Below are 23345 nucleotides of genomic sequence, written 5' to 3' on the forward strand. Positions count from 1 at the left end.
CAGCTGCTATAGATGTTTTGCTTTATAGATGAGTTAGCTGAGATCCAAAGGGTGCTATGTTTCCCAGGATCACACATTACCTAAGTGACATTAAATCCTCTTTCCAGATCATCGCTTATATCTGTGGTAGCATATTTGTTGTTGTTGTTCCTATCCAGAGAGGCGATTGATGGAGTTATTCAAGTAAAGAATAGCAGCAGTGGTTCAGGCTTCTTTTCCACTGACACATTTGAAGACATTTAATTTCCTGTTGGGTTAACAGCACTGCTGCACAAGAGGCAGGTTATCAAAGGAGGTGCTGGTCATACCAGAGTAATAGAAGCAAAGGTCACTTCTTAGTTTGCTATTGCTGACACAGGAAGCTTCAAGTCTGGGTTTCTCAGAATTGCCATAGATATATATGTCACATATATGCAGTCAACAGCATCACTCAGTGAAGCTCCAGATGTCTTTGTCAAGGGCTTGTCGTATGGTAGACCTGATGAGTCCTGAATTTCAATTGGTTTAACAAAATGTGCTCTAATTTATCTCGACAGCAATGAGATGTTATTTTGTTAATATATTTTTGTGATGTAAAAAAATTAGATAAGCTAACAGAACTTGCTAATTTATTAATAAATCCATAGGAAGAAAGGTGTTGCCTTAGGCTAACTCATCGTTCGAAAGTGTGGCTACTTCTCTTGTAGAGCACGATTTTGATTGCCATCTCTAGTCTATTTCATTTTATTTAATGAAAGACTTCTACTGGTTACCAATTAACTGGTAACATTTTATGTTAAACATACCGGTTCCTGACACATCCAACCCAAAATTGAAATATACCCAAGAATTCAAATAGGAAGGAAACACAGACCCAAACAGAGAAATCAATGTTATCATGCTCATCCATGTGAGCTATAGTTTTATACTATCAACAAGAGTAGGGACAATGAGACTTCCATAGCGATACTAATTGCTGTCATCAAGGCTTTAATGAGCAAAACAGAAAATAAAAGCATTTTCATAAATCATTTACTTCTTTTCCGAGAAGTTTTATTTATATTGCTTTTGAAATGTTTTGAAAGTATATTACTACAACATATTAACTAATTGGTTTAGAGGAGATTGGTTATTACATATAGCAGTCAAGGTCCAAATAAGAAAACGCACCTCTCCAGGTCTTTCAAAAAGGGGGGATTAATTAAATCCAGGGAACAATTACTGGAACCTGGTTATCTATATATATTTTTAATAGAGAGGTGAGCTGAGACACCAAAAAGCAGAAGCTGAAGCAATCTAGAGTTAAGAGCAGCAAGACAGCTCTACCACCCCAAAGCTGGAAGGACAAGATAAAAAGGGGTGGTATGACCAGAATCCAAAAGCTAGGTCTTCCTATGGAAGTTAGAATCATGGGGACAGTTGGAAGGCTGTGTAATGAAAGTTGGAGTCAGCAGGCTATGTGACCCCTGCCAAAGATGTCACCAGGAGTAGAGAGAGATGAAAGACAGAAATAGCCTGGATTTTATTTTGTACCTGCCTTCCAGTCTTTTGTTATACTTCTCAAAGGCTACGCCTACTTGGCAGTTAGAGGGCAAGCTGCTGCTGCTGCTGCTAAATTGCTTCAGTCGTGTCCGACTCTGTGCGACCCTATGGACAGCAGCCTACCAGGCTCCTCTGTCCCTGGGATTCTCCAGGCAAGAACACGGGAGTGGGTTGCCATTTCCTTCTCCAATGCCTGCATGCATGCTAAGTCGCTTCAGTCGTGTCTGACTCTGTGCGACCCTATGGACAGCAGCCCACCAGGCTTCTCTGTCCACAGGAGGCAAGAATACTGGAGTGGGTTGCCATTTATTTCCTTCTCCACAGAGGGCAAGAGAAAGACAAATAAATGTAGTTCCCTGTGATATTGAGAAGATCAGAAGATCAGGGGTGGAGAAAGCTTGCATCATGATTATTCACTGATAATAAAATAAGAGCACCTTGAGATATTCAGAAAGAAAATGTTTATCTTTTACCTAAAGAAACAAAGGATGACAGAGAACTTCCTCTCAACTAATTTAACAAGAGGGAACTCAAATTACAAACCACATGTTCACTGTTGTTTTTTCAAAATACAGGGAAGTGGAATAAAATCCTCTCAGCTTTAATTTGTGTTAAAAGCTCTTTACCTAAATGACTTAGCCTTGCTTTCATTATGGTGCTAATGAATACCAAATATTTGTACAGATAATAACTATGTTCCTGTATTCATGTTAATGGTTAAGAGGTTAGCTTTAATCATTAACATGTATAACCTATGTAGTGTATGTCAGCCAAGTGATAATATTGGCCATAATTTAGTCATATGTCAACACAAATCCCATTATTTTAGCCATAACAGTTATGGGTGTTTCTTTTATTTACTTAGGCGAAGATCTAGCTGTGGAAACTTGGAGACAACTTTATTTTCAATCAATCAGCAACTATTTCCCTTGTTGTCTATGTGACTACGAATATGTTAAGTATTTTAGGAGGCGTAAGAGAAAGGACAGCCTTGGTTTCTGTTCTTAAGAGACGGTGACGACAAAAACCACTATATTAAAGTGCTTACTCATACTGACCACGAGAAGGCATAAGACTAAATGTGATACAGTGGGCTCAAGGCCACTGTCTTCTGAGTTTGAAAATCTTGGCTTTACTTCTTTCTAGTTGTGCAATGCTTTGAAAAGTGTTTCTGAGCCTTGGTTTACAGTACAAAGAGGGATCATGTTACCTACCACATGTGGTTGCTATGTGAAATGACTATCATGTAAACAGCACAGGGTACAGCATGCAAAATGCTCCATAAATGATAGTTACTATTAGTCATTTTCATAATCATAATCATGGCAGGAATAGATGGGCAAGACTTAAAGGGGATTAGAACTGAGCTTTGAGGAATCAGAAGAATGAATAGGTCAAGGAGGACAGTATTCCAGAAAGCACAAATAGCTCTGGGAAAGGCATATAGAGAGGAAAGAACATGTCTGGAAAGATATATAAATAAGGCTAGTGGATGAGGAGAAAGCTAATAAGCATAGGAAGAATATCAGATCATGAAGATGTCAAAAGTAAGGCACTGATAGGGTTCAACCTCTTTTCTAAACACAGGATGCAAGTAAGGAAGTTGAATTTTGCAAAGATTTTTCGAAATTGAGGTCTGGTTCACATAGTATAAAATATACAGATCACAAATGCTTGGTTTTAACAATTGTATAAACTTCTGTAAATACCAAAGAAAATAATATTATAGACCATTTGCAGCGCACCAGAAATTTCTCTCCTGCACCTTTTCAATCATTTCTCCCTTCCCCCACCATGATTTCTGTATCTGTCACTATTTAATGACTTTTACCTGTTCTTGGAATCCATATAAATGGAATTATTTGGGAATCAGTCTTCCATTCCTGGCTTTTAAAATTTAACATGTTTTTGAAAGTCATGATTTGCTGATGCTATATCATATTTATCTGCATTTTAAAATTGTTCATAATATGTCCTTATTATCATTTTAGTGTTTTTATTCCTGATGTTGAATTGTATTTCCTCTGTTTTTCCTGACTATTCAACTTGATTAATCTTTTCAGAAAATCAAACTTTATTGATTGTCTTGGTATTTTGTTCATTTTCTGTTTCAGTTGTTTCATCCAGTTTTTAATTTTTCTTTTACATTGCATATAATTTGCTCTTCTTTTTTGATTGGAGTTTAATTTATTTATGTTATATTAATTTCAGATGTTCAGCACAGTGATTATTTTTACAACTTATATTTCATTACATTATTATATCAAGTATAATTTCCTATGCTATTAGAAAGATCATTCTTGCTTATCTATTTTATACATAGTATTTTGTATCTCTTAATCTCATACCCTTAATTGGCCCCTTCCCCTTATTCTCCCCTTTTGTAACCACTAGTTTGATTTCTGTATCTGTGGGTCTGTTTCTGTTTTGCATATATATCCATTTGTAGTATTTTTAGGCTCTACATGTATGTGATATCATACAGTATTTGTTTTTGTCTAATTTATTTCACTAAGTATAATATTCCTTAAGTCCATCAATGGTGCTGCATGTAGCAGAATTTAATTCTTTTTTATGACTGAGTAATATTCCATTGTAAGTACACATCTTCTTATTCATTCATTGATAGGTATTTGGGTTGCTTCCATATCTAGGCTGTTGTAAATAGTACTGCTATTAACATTGGGGAGCATGTATCTTTTCAAATTAATGTTTTTGTTTTCAGATATATACCCAGGAGTGGAACTGATGAATCATATGATAGTTCTATTTTTAGTTTTTTGAGGAACCTCCATACTGTTTTCCATTGTGGCTGCACCAGTTTACTGTCCTACCAATAGTGTATGAAGGTTCCCATTTCAAAACATCCTTTCCAACATTTGGTATTTATAGACTTTTAATGATGGTCATTCTGACTGGTATGAAGTAGTATCAAAATATGCTACAGAAAACATAAAAGAATAAGAAATCACAGCCATGTTGAATTTATCTAAGAAATCAAAGTTTGGTTTAATGTTATAAAATCAATTAGTGTAGTTTACTACATTAAGAATTTAAAGAATAATAATTATATTTTCATGTCAATACATGCAGACAAATTCAATATTCATATAAGCTAGAAATGTTAGTAACCTGAGGGAAAAAAAGCAAAATTTCTTAATTTGAGAGAGGTTAGACTTAAAAGGGAAGGAAATCCAAAGAAGAGGGGATGCATGTATGCATATGACTAATTCACTTTGCTGTACAGCAGAAGACAACACAACATTTTAAAGCAACTATACTCCAATTAAAAAAAACTATACCAACATTATACTTAATAGCAAAATGAAAAGTTTTTGCTTTGAATTGGCAATAAGAACAGAAATCTGCTTTCATTATGTCTATTAAACATTGTATGGGATGTCTTTAGAAAAGTGAAACAAATCAGAAGGAATGGAAGACAAGAAATAAAATTATCAGTATTCACTAATGATATGATTGTACATGCTGCTACTGCTAAGTCGCTTCAATTGTGTCCGACTCTGTGTGACCCCAGAGACTGCAGCCCACCAGGCTCCCCCCGTCCCTGGGATTCTCCAGGCAAGAACACTGGAGTGGGTTGCCATTTCCTTCTCCTAAAAGTAGGCTAGTGCTTGCTGGAGAGGCTGAGTGTTTGTACTGGGATTCTGACTAACTGGCTGGGTTGAGCTACTGGCTGTTGTGGCAGTAACAGGTTGGACATAATGAAACTTGCTTCCAGGCACTTGAATCTGCTGGACATTGGGAGCAGTTGCCAGAGGAATAATTGTCTTAAACTGTGATTGTACATAAGGCATTCCAAATATATTTATAGATAAATTATTATAATTTAGTTTCAAGAAAAACAGATGATCACAGTAAGAACAGTGAATCTTGGGACATTGTAACTTGCCCCATTCCCCAAAGCAATGGACTCTTTTGAACTAGATATAAAAATTATTATTAATTTTTAATAAAATGATATGCTTCAGTGACAGACATGTAGGACAATGGACAGAACCAGTATCCCAGAAAAAAAAAATCGTGTGTAAACAGACACTTAAGATATGACAGACATGGCATAATAGATAAATGGAGAAATACAGATTTTTTTTCAACCAAAAGTGCTGGTATAATTGGAATCCACACTGAAAAAAAATTTAGACTACTTCTACCTCCAAAATTCTCAGATATAGTAAAGATTGACTTGTTAATGGTAAAAGTGCTATTTTGAAGACATTAATATTGAAAAATATTTTTATAATTTTTGAAGTAGTGAAAAACTTCTTTATTATTTTAAAATTTTAATTAATTTATTTTAATTGGAGGCTAATTACTTTACAATATTGTAGTGTTTTTTGCCAAACATCAACATGAATCAGCCACAGGTACACATGTGTTCCCCATCCAGAACCCCCCCTCCTACCTCCCTCCCCATCCTCTCCCCTAGGGTCATCCCAGTACACCAGCCCTGAGCCATGCCTCATGCATCGAACCTGGACCAGTGATCTGCTTCACATATGATAATACACAATTCAATGCTACCCTCTCAAATCATCCCACTCTCACCTTCTCCCACAGAGTCCAAAAGACTGTTCTTTACATCTGTGTCTCTTTTGCTGTTTTGCATACAGTGTTATCGTTACCATCTTTCTAAATTCCATATATATGCATTAGTATACTGTATTGGTGTTTATCTTTCTGACTTATTTCACTCTGTATAATAGGCTTCAGTTTCATCCACCTCATTAGAACTGATTCAAATGTATTCTTTTTAATGGCTGAGTAATATTCCATTGTGTATTCCACAGCTTTCTTATCCATTCATCTGGTGATGGACATCTAGGTTGCTTCTATGTCCTGGCTATTGTAAACAGTGCTGCAATGAACATTGGGGTACACGTGTCTCTCTCAATTCTGGTTTCCTCAGTGTGTATGCCCAGCAGTGGGATTGCTGGGTCGTATGGCAGTTCTATTTCCAGTTGTTTAAGGAATCTCCACACTGTTCTCCTTAGTGGCTGTATATTAGTTTGTATTCCCACCAACAGTGTAAGAGGGTTCCCTTTTCTACACACCCTCTCCAGCATTTATTGTTTGCAGACTTTTTGCTAGCAGCCATTCTGACTGGTGTGAGATGGTACCTCATTGTGGTTTTGATTTGCATTTCCCTGATAATGAGTGATGTTGAGCATCTTTTCATGTGTTTGTTAGCCATCTGTATGTCTTCTTTGGAGAAATATCTGTTTAGTGCTTTGGCCCATTTTTTGACTGGGTTGTTTGTTTTTCTAGAATTGAGCTGCAGGAGCTGCTTGTATACTTTTGAGATTAACTCTTTGTCAGTTGCTTCATTTGCTATTATTTTCTCCTATTCTGAAATACTGTCTTTTCACCTTGCTTATAGTTTCCTTCATTGTGCAAAAGCTTTTAATTTTAATTAGGTCCCATTTGTTTATTTTTGGTTTTATTTCCATTACTTTGGGAGGTGGATCATAGAGGATCCTGCTATGGTTTACGTCAGAGAGAGTTTTGCCTGTGTTTTCCTCTAACAGTTTTATAGTTTCTGGTCTTACATTTAGATCTTTAACCCATTTTGAGTTTATTTTTGTGTATGGTGTTAGAAAGTGTTCTAGTTTCATTCTTTCACAAGTGGTTGACCAGTTTTCCCAGCACCACTTGTTAAAGAGATTGTCTTTTCTCCCTTGTATATTCTTGCCTCCTTTGTCAAAGATAAGGTGTCCATAGTTGTGTAGACACCTTTCTATTTTGTTCCATTGATCCATATTTCTGTCTTTGTGCCAGTACCATACTGTCCTGATGACTGTAGCTTTGCAGTATATATAGCCTGAAGTCAGGCAGGTTGATTCCTCTAGTTCCATTCTTGTTTCTCAAGGTTGCTTTGGCTATTCGAGGTTTTTTGTATTTCCATACAAATTGTGAAATCATTTGTTCTAGTTCTTTGAAAAATACCGTTGGTAGCTTGATAGGGACTGCATTGAATCTATAGATTGCTTTGAGTAATATACTCATTTTCACTATATTGATTCTTCCAATCCATGAACAAGGTATATTTCTCCACCTGTTTGTGTCATCTTTGATTTCTTTCATCAGTGTTTTATAGTTTCTATATATAGGTCTTTTGTTTCTTTAGGTAGGTTTGTTCCTAAGTATTTTATTCTTTTCGTTGTAATCGTGAATTGAATTGTTTTGTTAATTTCTCTTTCTGTTTTCTCATTGTTAGTGTATAGGAATACAAAGGAGTTTTGTGTGTTAATTTTATATCCTGTAACTTTACTATATTCATTGATTAGCTCTAGTAATTTTCTGGTGGAGTCTTTAGGGTTTTCTATGTAGAGGATCATGTCATCTGCAAACAGTGAGACTTTTGCTTCTTCTTTTTCAATCTGGATTCCTTTTATTTCTTTTTCTGCTCTGATTGCTGTGGCTAAAACTTCAAAAACTATGTTGAATAGAAGTGGTGAGACTGGGCACCCTTGTCTTGTTCCTGACTTTATGGGAAATGCTTTCAGTTTTTCACCGTTGAGGATAATGTTTACTGTGAGTTTATCATATATGGCTTTTATTATGTTGAGGTTCAGTTCAGTTCAGTTCAGTCACTCAGTCATGTCCGACTCTTTGCGACCCCATGAATCGCAGCACACCAGGCCTCCCTGTCCATCACCAACTCCCGGAGTTCACTCAGACTCACGTCCATCAAGTCAGTGATGCCATCCAGCCCTCTCATCCTCTGTCATCCCCTTCTCCTCCTGCCCCCAATCCCTCCCAGCATCAGACTATTTTCCAATGAGTCAACTCTTCGCATGAGGTGGCCAAAGTACTGGAGTTTCAGCTTTAGCAACATTCCTTCCAAAACATTTCTTGCATCATCTCAATCCTTGTATCCAGGCTATCTATTTGTAACTCCATTTTGTTTTCAAGATTTTAGACCATTTTTACTATTTTTCTGAATTCTTTTTCAATTAGACTCCATATCTCCTCCTCTTTTGTTTGGTTTGGTGGGCACTTATCATGTTCCTTTACCTGCTGAATATTTCTCTGCCTTTTCATCTTGTTTAGATTCCTGTCTTTGTGGTGGCCTTTCTGTATGCTGGACATTTGTGGTTCCTCTTTATTGTGGAGGTTCCTCCCTGTGAGTGGGGTGGACGAATGGCTTGTCAAGGTTTCCTGGTTGGGGAAGCTTGTGTCGGTGTTCTGGTCAGTAGAGCTGGATCTCTTCTCTCTGGAGTGCAGTGAAGTGTCCAGTAGTGAATTTTGAGGTGTCTGCAGGTTTGGTGTGACTTTGGACAGCCTGTATATTAATGCTCAAGGCTATGCTCCTGCATTGCTGGAGAATTAGCATGGTATGTCTTGCTCTGGAACTTGTTGGCTCTTGGGTGGAGCTTGGTTTCAGTGTAGGTATGGAGGCTTTTGGATGAGCTCTTGTCGATTAATGTTCCCTGGAGCCAGGAGTGTTCTGGTGTTCTCAAGTTTTGGATTTAAGCCTCCTGCCTCTGGTTTTCAGTCTTATTTTTACAGTAGCCTCAAGACTTCTCCATCCATACCACACTGATGATAAAACATCTAAGTTAATGGAGAAAAGATTCTCCACAGTGAGGGACACCCAGAGAGGTTTGCAGAGTTACATGGAGAAGAGAAGAGGGAGGAGGGAGATAGAGGTGACCAGGAGGAGAAGAGGGGGAATCAAAAGGGGTGAGAGCAATCTAGCCAGTAAACAATTCCCTATGTGCTCTTCACAGTCTGGATCCCTCAGAGAGGTTCATGGAATTACATAGAGAAGAGAAGAGGGAGGAAGGAGACAGAGGTGAGCAGGAGGAGAAAAGGGGGAATCAAAAGGAGAGAGATAGATCTAGGCAGTAATCAATTCCCTAAGTGTTCTCCACAGACTGGAACACCTACAGAGATTCACAGAGTTGGGTAGAGAAGAGAAGGGGGAGGGAGGAGATAGAGGTGACCTGGGGGAGAAAAAGGAGAGTCAAAGGGAGAGAGGACAGTCAAGCCAGTAACCACACTCCTAAGTTAAAATGCGTACTGAAGATTGGATTTTTAAAGGTACAAAATTGATAACAAATACCAAAAAGTAAAGATTAAAAATCTAGAGTAGCAATTAGACTCTCAAAAATACAATATTAAAAAAAAACAAAATCACAAAAATTATAAAAAATATATATGAAATTTGTTTTAAAAATAGGGTCTTTTTTTTTTGCAAGGTAATAGACTTAGCAGCAGCAGCAGCAGCAGTAGGTTATAAAAATGAAAATTAAAAGAGTAATAAGGGTCTTAAAATTTTAAAAATTAAAAAAGATAATAAAATATATCTAGGATTTCTCTGGAGCTGTTGCGGGGCAGTTTGGGGTCAGTTCAGGTTCAGATAGTTCCTTGTTCCAACTTATACTTCTTCTCGAGGTCTATAGGCCCCTTCCAATGTAGTCAGTGCTAACTACAGGGTTTTATTCTGTTGCACCTGTCACTTCCAAAGTGGTTCCCTCTGTTTATTTTGGCTTCTTCTGTTTGCAAGTCTCTTCAGTGTCTAATTTCTGCCCTGACACAAGGAGGCGGAGGTGGTCACTTATTTAGGCTCACTTGTTCAGTTTTGCTGCGGGGAGGGAGGAACACTGAAAACAAATATCACTGGCGTGTGTGGGGAGTGCTCGCAGTGTTTCGGTCGCACTGGGTTTGCCCCCGCTCACAGTGTGTGTGTTTTCATTGTCGACACTGCTCAGGCTCCAGGTTGCTTTGCAGGGGAACTGTCTAAAGTGGGCCCTGGGTTGCATGCACTTCCCAGGTCTAAGCCACTCAGGTTCAGGTTCTCAGGTACTCCACAAAGTCACAGACTTGGTTGGACCTGCGTTTTGTGCCCTTCCCAGGTCTGAGTAGCTCAGGCGACCAGGTGCTTGGCAAGCACACTCTCCCCGGGTGGGTGGTGTGTCTTACCACTTCCCCCGTCCCAGCCACTTAGTTTCCTGCTTGGCGCAGCAGGAGCGCCGTCTCAGGTGTGTCTCTGGGGAGCTGATCTCTGGCCGCGACCCTCCTGGCTGATGTCAACTGTCCAGGATCCCAGGAAGACTTGGTTAGCACCTGGGGGCCTGCTTGCAGTTTGGTGGAGGATGCCATCTCTGGGGTCGATTGCCCCTTTCTGGCTCTGGCTGTCGCCCACCTGCCTCCCTACCTCTGGCGGGGGATGGGTTGGTCTGCAGCCAGCTAGCTCTCCTCTGGTATTCACTCAGTCCTTTTTTCTGTGAGCAGCCGGCAGTGCCTTAGGTTAGAGCTTTTCTTGGGAAAGTTCTCTGTCTCTCTTTCTTTTTCTCTCTGGCTATCCCATGGTTTGGGTTGCTTTCTCACGTTAGCTCCCTCAGATTGTCCTCAGGGCATTCAGGCCCAGTCCTTACCCTAAGCAATGCAGCTGGCACCTCCTTGTCCAGCCCCCTCTTGCTGGTGGCGGATGTGAGTGACTAGGCTACTTCTCCACTGGGAGTTGTGGTCAGGTGCGTAATCTGTGGGTTTTATTTATTTATTTTTTCCTCCCAGTTATGTTTCCCTCTGAGATTGCGAAACTCCCCACAGACCCGCAAGTGAGAGGGTTTCCTGGTGTTTGGAAACTTCTCTTTCATGACTCCCTCCCTGGGATGGGTCTCCATCCCTAACTCTTTTGTCTCTCTTTTAACCTTTTATATTTTGTCCTACCTCCTTTCAAAGACAATAGGTTGCTTTTCTGGGTGCCTAGTGTCCCCCACCAGTGTTCAGAACTTGTTTTGTGGAATTTGCTCAATGTTCAAATGAACTTTCGCTGAATTTGTTGGGGAGAAAGTGGTCTCCCTGTCCTATTCCTCCACCATCTTCAAGAACTTCTTTAAAAAAAGAAAAGCATCCATATTAAAATGATAAAGTCAATTACTTTAAAATGAATTTTTTTTTTGGTTCTCCAACTATTAGAAAAAAGTGAAGATAAACCAGTTTAGGAGACGTGAGAGAAGATATTCTCAAAACATATAAGGGACCATTGGCTTGATTTGGGAATATATACATAGTACTCCCACAATAAATAATGTTATGATGATAGCATAACACAATCATAAAGGTTTTCAAAAAATTAAAATCAGAAAATACCAAGTGTGTTAGACTGAACTGTTGTTTCCAACACTTTCGGTTCAGTCACTCAGTTGTGTCCACCTCTTTGTGACCCCATGGACTGCAGCACACCAGGCTTCCCTGTCCATCACCAACTACCAGAGCTTGCTCAAACTCATGTCCTTCCAGTTGGTGATGCCATCCAACCATCTCATCCTCTGTCATCCCCTTCTCCATTCTTCAACCTTTCCCAGCGTCAGGGTCTTTTCCAGTGAGTTGGTACTTCATATCATTTTGTCACATTATTGGAGTTTCAGCTTCAACATCAGTCCTTCCAATGAAAATTCAGGACTGATTTACTTTAGGATGGATTGGTTGGATCTCCTTGCAGTCCAAGGGACTCTCAAGAGTCTTCTCCAGCACCACAGTCGAAAGCATTAATTCTTCGGTGCTCAGCTTTCTTTATAGTTCAACTCTCACATCCATACATGACTGCTGGAAAAACCATAGCTTTGACTAGATGGACCTTTGTTGGCCAAATAATGTCTCTGCTTTTTAATATGCTATCTAGGTTGGTCATAGCTTTTCTTCCAAGGAGCAAGTGTCTTTTAATTTCATGGCTGTAGTCACCATCTGCAGTGATTTTGGAGCCCCCCCAAAATAAAATCTCTCACTGTTTCCATTGTTTCCCCATCTATTTGCCATGAAGTAATGGGGCCAGATGCCATGATCTTAGTTTTCTGAATGTTGAATTTTAAGCTAACTTTTTCACTGTCCTCTTTCTCTTTCATCAAATGGCTCTTCAGTTCCTTTTTGCTTTTTGCCATAAGGGTGATGTCATCTGCATCTCTGAGGTTATTGATATTTCTCCCGGCAATCTTGATTCCAGGTTGTGCTTCATCCAGCCTGACATTTTTCATGATGTACTCTGCATGTAAGTTAAATAAACAAGGTGACAGTATACCCTTTATTCCAACACCTTTTTCCCCCTGTAATACGATTACACATGCACATCATTGCTGTGACTTCTTGGTGTGTAAAATTAATGTCTTCACTCCTTGATTTTGTGCTTGTTATTTAGGATTTGCTTTGACTAATGGCATGTAAGTGTACATGAAATAAATAGTGGTTTAAATTAAGCTTACACTGTGGAGTTGGCTTCTAAGCTCTCCAGCAGTTCCCTAATAAGTTCCTTTAAATGTACATATAGCATATGGCATTTGCAATATTAACAATCTGTATTTTGATTTGAGTCATCTGGACAATCTGTGAATTATGAGGTATTTCATAAACACACACACACACACACACACACACACACACTTTTGGCCTTTGCACGTTGCTTCCATGTTTGTTTTCAGTGATGGGCCATGATCACTTAGTGGCTGTTTTCTTGAAAAAATGAGGAAGTCCATTATATTCATCCTGAATGAGCTGCCTTTCATCATTAGTATTTTCTACCTCTTGCCTTTCAAAGGGCGACCAAATGGGCCTAGAAACATTAATTTAGTAGCCTAAAGTATGACTTTTACTGTGACCCTTTGGACAAGTTATTGTGATGGCCTCTGCAGCTGACTGTTTGGGGTATAATATTAGTCCAGTGTCTTTTGTATGCAAAACAGTGTACTGGGAGCTATTTTATCCTCTGATTTGTTTCCACTTGCCCTTATTGGAGGCTTCTGGCCAGTTTTGGCTAGGTGAAATTTACTCAGCCAATATTTATTAAACATTTCCTATATTTTAGATCTCCCTAGTGGCGTAGAGGGTAAAGCATCTGCCTACAATGTGGCAGACCTGGGTTCGATCCCTGGGTTGGGAAGATCCCCTGGAGAAGGAAATGGCAACCCACTTCAGTACTCTTGCCTGGAAAATCCCCTGGAAAAAGGAGCCTGGTAGGCTGTAGTGTACTGGGAGCTATTTTATCCTCTGATTTGTTTCCACTTGCCCTTATTGGAGGCTTCTGGCCAATTTTGGCAAGGTGAAATTTACTCAGCCAATATTTATTAAACATTTCCTATATTTTATGAATTGAGGATGTGGTGGTGAGTGACTGAGTCCCTGCTCTCCAGGTGCTTACATCCTACTGAGAAGTATAACGTCTAAAGATGTAATAGCAAATTCCTCAGATCACAAGTTTCACTAAAACCTAAAATCATGTGACTCCCTTTCTTTCTTTTTTATTTCTTTTACTTTTAGAGCCTTTATTGAATTTGTTACTATGTTGCTTCTGTTTTATGTTTTGGTTTTTTGGCCACCAGGCATGTGGGATCCTAGCTCCCCAGCCAGGGATCAAACCCTCACCTCTGTGGGTCTGTCTCCCCTAGGGTTGCAGACAACCACCTTCTTGCACATTTCCTTTCCTTGGTGTGTACACAGGAGAGTGAGAAGGAGAAACCAAAGAGGAGGAGAGGGAGTTCCGGTGCCTTATTTTTTCTAAGGACCCTGAACGTATTGGATCGAGACCTTCCAACCCCCATGACCTCATGTGATGTTAATTACTTCCTTACTTCAAATACAGCTACACTGGGGGCTTAGGACTTCAACATGTAAATTTTGGGGGAGGGCACATACATTCAGTCCATGACATCTGCTGATCTCCTAGTTCCTCATCCCTCTCCTGAGCCAAGAGTTTCCTTTCCTGGACCCTCAATGCTAACCTTCATGCTACCTATACACTCAGTGCTACCTGTGGTATTTTTACCTGCACTACCTAGCTCAGACTCTTAGCTGGTTCTGTCCTCTGAATTTATTAGCATCATCAACCAATGTTGATTAAGTGACTACTTATTAAGTTCTCTTATTTGGGCTCTGTGAGGCTTGATCTTATCAGACTGCAAATGAATGCCCCAAATCAAGCCTTCCTACCTCTCTCTCTGCCCTTCCTGAGGCTTCTGCATTTCTGCTGCCAGTATTATAGCCTGATGCTGTTTGCTCCGCTCAGTCGCTCAGTTGTGTCTGACTCTTTGTAACCCTATGGACTGTACCCCACCATGCTTCTCTGTCCAGGGGATTTCCCAGGCAAAAATACTGAAGCAGGCTGCTATTTCCTTCTCCAGGAGATCTTGCCAACCCAGGAACTGAACCTGCATCTCTTGCATTGGCAGGCAGATTCTTTACCACTGAGCCATCTGGGGAGCCCCCCAATGTTTACTCCTCACTGTGATGAATGACCTGCCATTTCTAGAAATGCTACCTAGTGACTTTGTACCACAGATATTTCCCCTAGAGGGCTTTGTGGGGCCACTCATGACATCACTGGAGCTTGCTCCAATCTCATGCCCTGTATTTCTTGTGCATTTATTAGCACTAAAGCTAGTGGTTGTCTCAAGCACTTTACTAAAGTTAGGACATCAAGCAGATGAATTACTTGTTTCTATCTCAGTTGTCTGTAAAAAAGTACATATTGGGTAGATGTTTCACTTCAGAAAGAAATGATGAGGTATAAACCCATTTGGAAAAGAGAAGGATCATAAAGAAGAACCCTTACAAAACGGTGGATACCTGGGCCTGATATGTCTTCTAAGGTGGGTTCCCTATTGACAGAGGTGAATATTTTTAGAACTGAGTTCTTTAGAACCAGGCAGTTATGTTGTAACTATGGCTTTACGTTCTCATCATAAGATAAACAAGACCCCCTGGGATCTTCTCTGCTTGAATGGAATGAATTACTCAATTGACAGGGGAGATTTAGAATGCTTCATCAGGCAAACTAACACAGACTCATTTTCCTATCCAGAATAAGACTTTCTAAAGAACTTTTCATAGATGACATGTGTCGCAAGGTAAATACTACTAAAATATTTCTGGTTTTTTGAAAGACAACTCAATATTTCAGTCATGGCATCAGTCGTTTCCATAGGATTCTCTGTGATTAGGGACATACTGTATTTCATTGAAAATACCCCAGTGGGCAGAGAGAAAATCATAAAAGTAGATTATTTCTGTTGATTCATTAAGTTATTTTCTTATTTCCAGGTGAGTGTAAAGATCCTACAGGGACTTGTCAGTCTGTTCTCAGCTACAGTAATGGAACATGTTGAGTTTCAGAAATGTATCATTCAGTCCTTATGTATTCTTACTGCTCTGAGATCCAACTGTTTTTCTCTCCTAATCCCCACCTCCTGCAGTGATAATTAATACTGATTATTTACTCTTTCTTTTAAAACATTTTTTGAGTAGTAAAGATAAATCATTTTTTTGTGGAAGCTAAGTTGGGCAAACCAAGCTCCCATACAATTTGTAATGTAAGATCCTAGCATAAAAGAATTTATATGTTATATAAAATTTCCAAGAAAATTTAAGAGTTCAGACTGTAAACAAATTCTCTTTGTCTTATCCTTTGTGCTCCCATTGGCAGGCTATGTATCCCCCAATTATTTAAGTTGTAATAATTTGCTAGGTTCATCTATGTGTCCGTTTCTCTGACTTGTTGTTGTTGTTTAGTTGCTAAGTCATGTCTGACTCTTTTGTGATCCCATGGATGTAGCCCACCAGGCTCCTCTGTCCTTTGGATTTCTCAGGCAAGAATACTGGAATGGGTTGCCATTTCCAGGGGATCTTCCCTACCCAGGAATCAAAGCCGAGTCTCCTGCATTGGTAGGTGGATTCTTGACCACTGAGCCACCTGGGAAACGCTTCTCTGACTTGAATATACTCAATTAAATACAAGTCTTAATCTTCTTTGTTTTAATAAGCATCTAAACATAGAGCTTCACATTTACTGTTCACTCAGCATAAGTGAGTAAGTGATTGGCTTACACATAAATGTTCTCTTTCTCCTAAAAATAACAGTTAGAAAAGTTTCTCTATATTACCATGAGTTTAGCAAATGGAAATCTGAAATATCTGTAAATCTGACTTTAATAGATCTGTTAAAACAAAACTGACTTTTCTCTCTATGCTGCTACTGCTGCTAAGTCACGTCAGTCATGTCCAACTCTGTGTGACCCCATAGATGGCAGCCCAACAGACTCCTCTGTCCCTGGGATTCTCCAGGCAAGAACACTGGAGTGGGTTGCCATTTCCTTCTCCAATGCATGAAAGTGAAAAGTGAAAGTGAAGTTGCTCAGCCGTGTCCGACTCTTAGCGATCCCATGGACTGCAGCCTACCAGGCTCTTCCATCCATGGGATTTTCCAGGCAAGACTACTGGAGTGGGGTGCCATTGCCTTCTCCTTTCTCTCTATAATACTATTTAAAATTTTAGCTCATGGACTGAATGGGTCAAAGATTTTCACACAAGATATTTGTTGATAACTTTGCCCTAGCCTGAATGTATTTGAATGTTCATATTCTGAGAATAAGGCCAATATGTCGAGACATATCTTAACTTTCTTTGTTAGTTCCTTCTTGTACCATCCAGTAAATTAAAAGTTTCGTATTCCATTCATACAAATTTTGGGAAACCCATGTTTTAGTTCTTCTACGAAATATCTTCCCTCCAAATGACATGTTAGCTCTCTGTGCTTTTTTAAAATAGAAATGATTATGGTAGTTTTGCCTCCCCGCAAAGGGTGATTATGAGCATAGACAAAATGACAATATGTGGAGGTATTTTGAAAAGTATTAGGTAACAAGTAACTACAGGGAAGTACTGATGCACAAATAGCTATGGAAATGGGATTGATTAAAATCTTTTATCCTTGGCTCAGTTTTCAAGACTCTTAGAAACATATTAATTCCATAGGGGTTGTATTGAGACAGTCACTGTTTGTTCCAGGTCTTGGAGCACAACACTGTGACTTCTACCTTCCCTGACTGATAACTTGCATATGTTTTTGAGCTCTTTCTACCTTTGCCTAAACCAGTCCACTCAAATGAAACCACTTTCTATTAGTAGAGAAGGTGGTTCCCTATTTCCCTTCCCCTCCCCTCCTTTCTCCCTTTTCTACTCCCTTCTTCCTGCAAATAAAGTTCAATCAGAGAGAGCATAGATCTCTCTCCTCTGCTTTACATGCTCTGCCCTGAGGAATTTATTAATAGAATGATTTATCTGAGTAGTGAACTTAGAGAGGGGCTTCCCAGCTGGCTCAGTGGTAAAGAATCCACCTGCTAATGCAGGAGACGTGGTTTGATCCCTGGGTTGGAAAGATCCCCTGGAGAAGGAAATGGCAACCTACTCCAGTATTCATGCCTGGAAAATCCCATGAACAGAGGAGCCTGGAAGGCTATAGTCCGTGAGGTTGCAAAAGGGTCGGACATGACTTTTAGCAACTAAACAACAATAAACTTGAGTAGAGTTCCTAGACAGGTTTGACTCAGCTCTCCTTCTTTTTCTAGGACCAAGCCTGCTTACAAGACCAGTCCTCCTCTTTCCTTCATACTGTAAAGTCCTACTTGGTCAGGTCTCCACATTGCAAGGAGGGCTTGGTGGGCTCAGCAGCTGAATACTCATACCTGTCTAGTTCAGGGGTCCAATACTGGTGATCCTACTTCACTCTCCCACCTAAAAGCCCTCCTGCCTAGATACTGCTTAATGAAAGTGATAATTTGTTCTCCATAACTACTGTTTATTTTTCAACTTGTTTAGAACCTGAATGGTGAACAGATGTGGTATTTACTGCTTTACCGCTTTCTCCCATCCCAGAATTCTGCACACATATGTTGGGAGGATCTAAGAGTTCTCTCATGAGCCGTGACTCTCTGGCTCCAGAATTTGTTCATGTTCCCCTCACCTTTTTTCTCCATTCTAGCCGAGTGTTCCTTATTCCAGTATTCTTGGTTCTCGAGCCCCCATTTTTGTCTCTATTTTGGGACCCCTTGTTCATTTCAAGCCCCCTCTCCCTGTATAGCCCATTTGGGAACCCAACTCCATGCATTTTGACTTTGGAGAGGAAAACGATGACCCCCACACTAGCCTTGAAGGATCCCAAATGGTCAGCCCACTTACTCTAACCAGGCCTTCCTCCTAATAAGGGAGGTTGGCATATTCCCTAGCAAACAAAGCCCAGCACTGGCAGCCAAGCCTCATCTCTGGTGGCCTTTTCTGTGTTTTTGCAGCCTTTTCTCTGTTAGCTCAGAGTTTCCCAACCAGTGTTGCGAGTTACGTGGACGTCAGAGGGAAATACTTTGTTTTTTTTTTCTCCAATACTGCCAGTAGACTATTCATACTTGCCCTGTGCAAGAGGTTGAAGTTGCCTGTGAAAAGTCTGTAACTACAAAAATTTCTATTTGGATTCTGGATGGAATGCAGTGAAGGAGATTATTCAGTAGTACACTTCCCCACTCCCTTTTTTTTTAGATTTGTTGGTATTTAGTTTAAATGTCTTGTTTCATGGTCTTGACAGTGTTGTGATATGATATTACTGCAACCAGCATGATGCCACTATTTTAAAGGTCACTGAGATACTCAGCCTGCGTTTATAGTCCATTTCCTTCTTGGAATACTTGGTTCCTGATTGACTTCACCAGCTTGCTGAGTCTTTGGAAGATCTCTTAGAAGGCACAGATTTCAAAAAGATTTAAAAACTGCCTGAGGCATTTGAAATATAAAAATAGAAGCAAATTTAGAGGTCCCTCAGACTCTCAGTTTAAAAAGACAAACTGAGATGACACAGATTAAGTGATTTTCCCAATGGAAATTATACTAAATATTAATGTGAGGATTATAACAAAGTTGACGTTATGCCTGATTTAGGGCTTTTCCCCACTTCACATCACTGTCCTCTCATTACCGGAGAAGTATAAAAACAGTCATGAAACACCATCTAAGTCAAACAATTTACTCACTTTTCTACATAAGTGATCACTGGAAAATTTCATCTTGTTTTGAGTATTTAGATACTTTCCACATAGAGCAAAGGCAGTTATTAATATTTTTGCAAATTCTTGCTCTGTGGACTTGATATTTAAAAGTAATGATTCTGTTGGGTAAAGATTTGTAGAATAAAGCCTTCCTGAACCTTGAGGGGACATACAGGGTAGATGCTACTGTTTTCTTTAAGATTATGAATGCATAACCCACGAAAACCACTGTGACCCCAGTGGTGTTTGGCCCATGCTTTTGAAAACTTGGATACTTTCATAAAAGAGTGAGAAGTTCGCTCTGCCCACCTTGAGTTCATGTCCATAGCAAGAGAATGGTTACCCACTTCTACTGCAGGGAGATGAAGAGCTGGGATCAATAAAGCCCATCCTCCCATCTGCACAATAAGGTTAGTGTGCCTATCCAATATGTGTGTGCTAGTGCATGGGAAGTCACTTCAGTCGTGTCTGACTCTTTGAGACCCTATGGACTGTAGCTCATCAGGACACATGGACTGTCCATGGAATTCTCCAGGTAAGAACACTGGAGTGGGTTGCCATGTTTTCCTCTAGGGAATCTTCCCAACCCAGGGAGTGAACCTGTGTCTCTTGCATCTCCTGCATTGACAGGTGGGTTCTTCACCACTAGCACCACCTGGGAGGACAAATCAATTACAGAAATACATTTTGAAGGTCTTTTTTCAGGAGCCAGACCTGTATAAATTATTCTATCAGGCATGAAATCAACAAGAAAAAGAGATAGTGATATCATAAGGAGTTATTGAAAATAGTTAAAGAAACCAGTTCTTTACAATTATATGGCCAGGTTGAAAGAAAAGCAATAAAGATTGGTAGAATACCCACAAGCTAGCAAAAGTAGGAAGCTGCCATCATCTGTGGGCTTGAAAGGACAAAGGGTACACACATTTGCTGGAACCTTCTGAGATCTCCAGTTGGAGGAACTACCCATCTAAAAGAAACTGAGGAATTGGTCAAGGAAGAGTGTGTTAGCCAACCCACAGCAGAAAAGGAAGGAGTAAATACCCTGAATACAGAAGTAAACACCCTGAATTCTTTACTTCTATCCTTAAACTCAAACAGTGCTTAACAAATCAGAAAGTAGAGGACAAAGAAGCCCAGTTTATGCAAGTCAGTCCTGAAGCACGTAGTAGAGGGAAGAAGAAAGTCTGGAGGGGCAATTAGACATGGTCCAGCCATGGACGTTATCACATTTGCTGAATAAATGCACTGTTTCCTTACTGGAAAGAGTATCTTCAAATTTCACCCATTGTACTTGCTTCAGCAGAAACTTTCGTAGCTTATAAGTATTTCCCAATATTAATGCAGGTTCTCAAACTCACTTTTAATCATCATAAGAATTTTTTCTCTTCCATAACAATCTCAACTTCAAAAGTCAGCTCTTAAATTTTCCAGTTAAGAGAGCCAATAAGTTATCTTTCTTTATTTTTTCTTTTTTTAAATTGGAGGCTAATTACTTTACAATATTGTATTGGTTTTGCCATACATCAACATGAATCCGCCACGGGTGTACACGTGTACCCAATCCTGAACCCCCCTCCCACCTTTCTTTATGTTTGAAAAAAGATTGTTTGAGTTTCTGTCATTTATAGCCAGAAGTCCTAATATGACCTTACTTGCTTTCTTCAGTCACACTAGTATTCAGTTCCTTAACCACATTCCTATGAATGTTTTAGAAATTACTGTAGAATAATAAATGGCTGAAATTGAAAGTGCCCTTCTCTAGGCACTTCATGAAAAATAAAGGAGGCAAAATCAGCACGAAAGACAAGGTGACAAGCTTGCTTGCACAGCTTCCTTGCACAGACGATCAAAAGATATCATAAGATAGTGATCACTTAAAAAAAAAGCTATTTAAACCATCATATTCAGAGTCCTGTACCCAGAGTCCATTTTAGCCAGAATCTTGAGGGAAATAACTGAATTTCATAGCAGTAAAGGGGCCTGTGCATGTAGTTATAAAGATTCTTGACTTTATTCCATTTTACTGCAACCAAATCATAATTAGGCACGTTTCGATTTCCCTCACGATTCATTTCACTCATTTCCCTAGGAGGACTCTGAAATAATAACTTTGATAATGCTACCTCTACTGTTAATAACCAGAGCTACTCCTTTTGAGGGCTTGATCCTGACCTTAGGTACTGCATGAGACATTTAAATGTATTTTATCCCATCTTCACAGCAATTCTACAAGGCAGATATACGTCCCACGTTATATCCGAAAAGCCAGATTTCAGAAATTAAGTAACTTGTCACATTCTCTCTTATTCTCTCATCATAGGTTTTCCCCTTATTACTCTCACTGCACTTACGTGTTAGCACATATTCGTATTTATACTGACAATGTTAAAATATTTGCTTAAGGGAGGGATTGAGTGGTAACCCCATAGCAGGGAGAACAAAATCTTAGTTGTGTGTTTGTTGAACCATCTGAAAGCTAATCAGTTACATAATCTATGGTAAAGCTGGGGTTAACTAACAAGGTAAAAAGAAAAAGTAAATGAGAAATATATGCAATAATATTTTTTTTTACCTGACCAGAGAAATTAAAAATGGAGGAATCAATCTATTAACAAAACTTGTAAGACTTTGAGGTGGCAGTAAAATTAATAATACTAATATAGTATAAGGATAAAGACCTGTTACTCTCTTTCACATTTTGGTGTTATGCTGACAGTATTTTAGGTATAGACAGCCATAGTGAAATTGTACTAAGGATGGAGATGGTAATTATGACACCACATCTGAGACCAAGGTGATTTTCTTATTTCTCGCTTAAAACTGATTACCTTGAAAAGGGTAGATCCTGGTATCAGTTCAACTGAGGACTTAATGAGTCAGAATCAAAGCCAACTGTGAATCACTTACTTGCTATATTTCTTTTTAAAATGAGGCCATGTCCAAGTCATTCACTGAAGTGTATATGAAAGTAGAGTAGAATAAATATTAAAGAAAATATGATAATTTAGTTTAAACATAAATGTAGACGCTTTGAATCTTAGCAGGACTTTTACCCTCAGGTAAAACATATTGGTAATAGCATCTCATCCAGCATTATGATGTTGGAAACAAGAATGCTTTGCAGTGTATTTTCTGAATAACTTGCCCAGTGGTTTCGGTAAACTGAAGGCAAAATCCAGCCTCCTATTTTGGCTCTAGCTACCTCATATTACCTGCCTGAAGCCTGGAACTGAAATGCAAGAAAAAAAATGACAATATATTCGTAGCAATAGTCAATTTTAATTAAAGTTCAAATTTTGCACAAACTATCAACACTCAGTTAACTTTGGTTAGTGGTAGGTCTCCAAACTGAAAATCGAAAGTATACATAGTATAAAAAACAAATTTTTCCAAAGTAATTGTAAATATGTATAAAATTAAAAAAATATTTTATTAAGTTATTTGACTATCAGTTCAGTTCAGTTGCTCAGTCGTGTCTGAATTTTTGCAACCCTATGGACTGCAGCATGCCAGGCTTGCCTGTCCATCACCAGCTCCCAGAGCTTACTCAGACTCATGTCCACTGAGTTGGTTATGCCATCCAACTATCTCATCCGCTGTTGTCCCCTTCTCCTCCCGCCTTCAATCTTTCCTAGCATCTGGGTCTTTTCCAATGAGTCAGCTCTTTACATCAGGTGGCCAAAATATTGGAGTTTCAGCTTCAGTAGCAGAACTTCCAATGAATATTCAGGACTGATTTTGTTTAGGATTAATGGGTTTGATCTCCTTGCCGTCCAAGGGACTCTTGAGAGTCTTCTCCAGCACCAGAGTTCAAAAGCATCAATTCTTTGGCACTCAGCTTTCTTTATAGTCCAACTCACATCTGTATATGATGACTGTAGCTCAAAAACTATAGCTTTGACTAGATGGACCTTTGTTGGCAAAGTAATGTCTCTGCTTTTTAATATGCTGTTTAGGTTGGTGGTAGCTTTTCTTCCAAGGAGCAAGCATCTATTAATT

This window comes from Budorcas taxicolor, chromosome 4, assembly GCF_023091745.1.
Source record: "Budorcas taxicolor isolate Tak-1 chromosome 4, Takin1.1, whole genome shotgun sequence".
NCBI classification, from domain to species: domain Eukaryota; kingdom Metazoa; phylum Chordata; class Mammalia; order Artiodactyla; family Bovidae; genus Budorcas; species Budorcas taxicolor.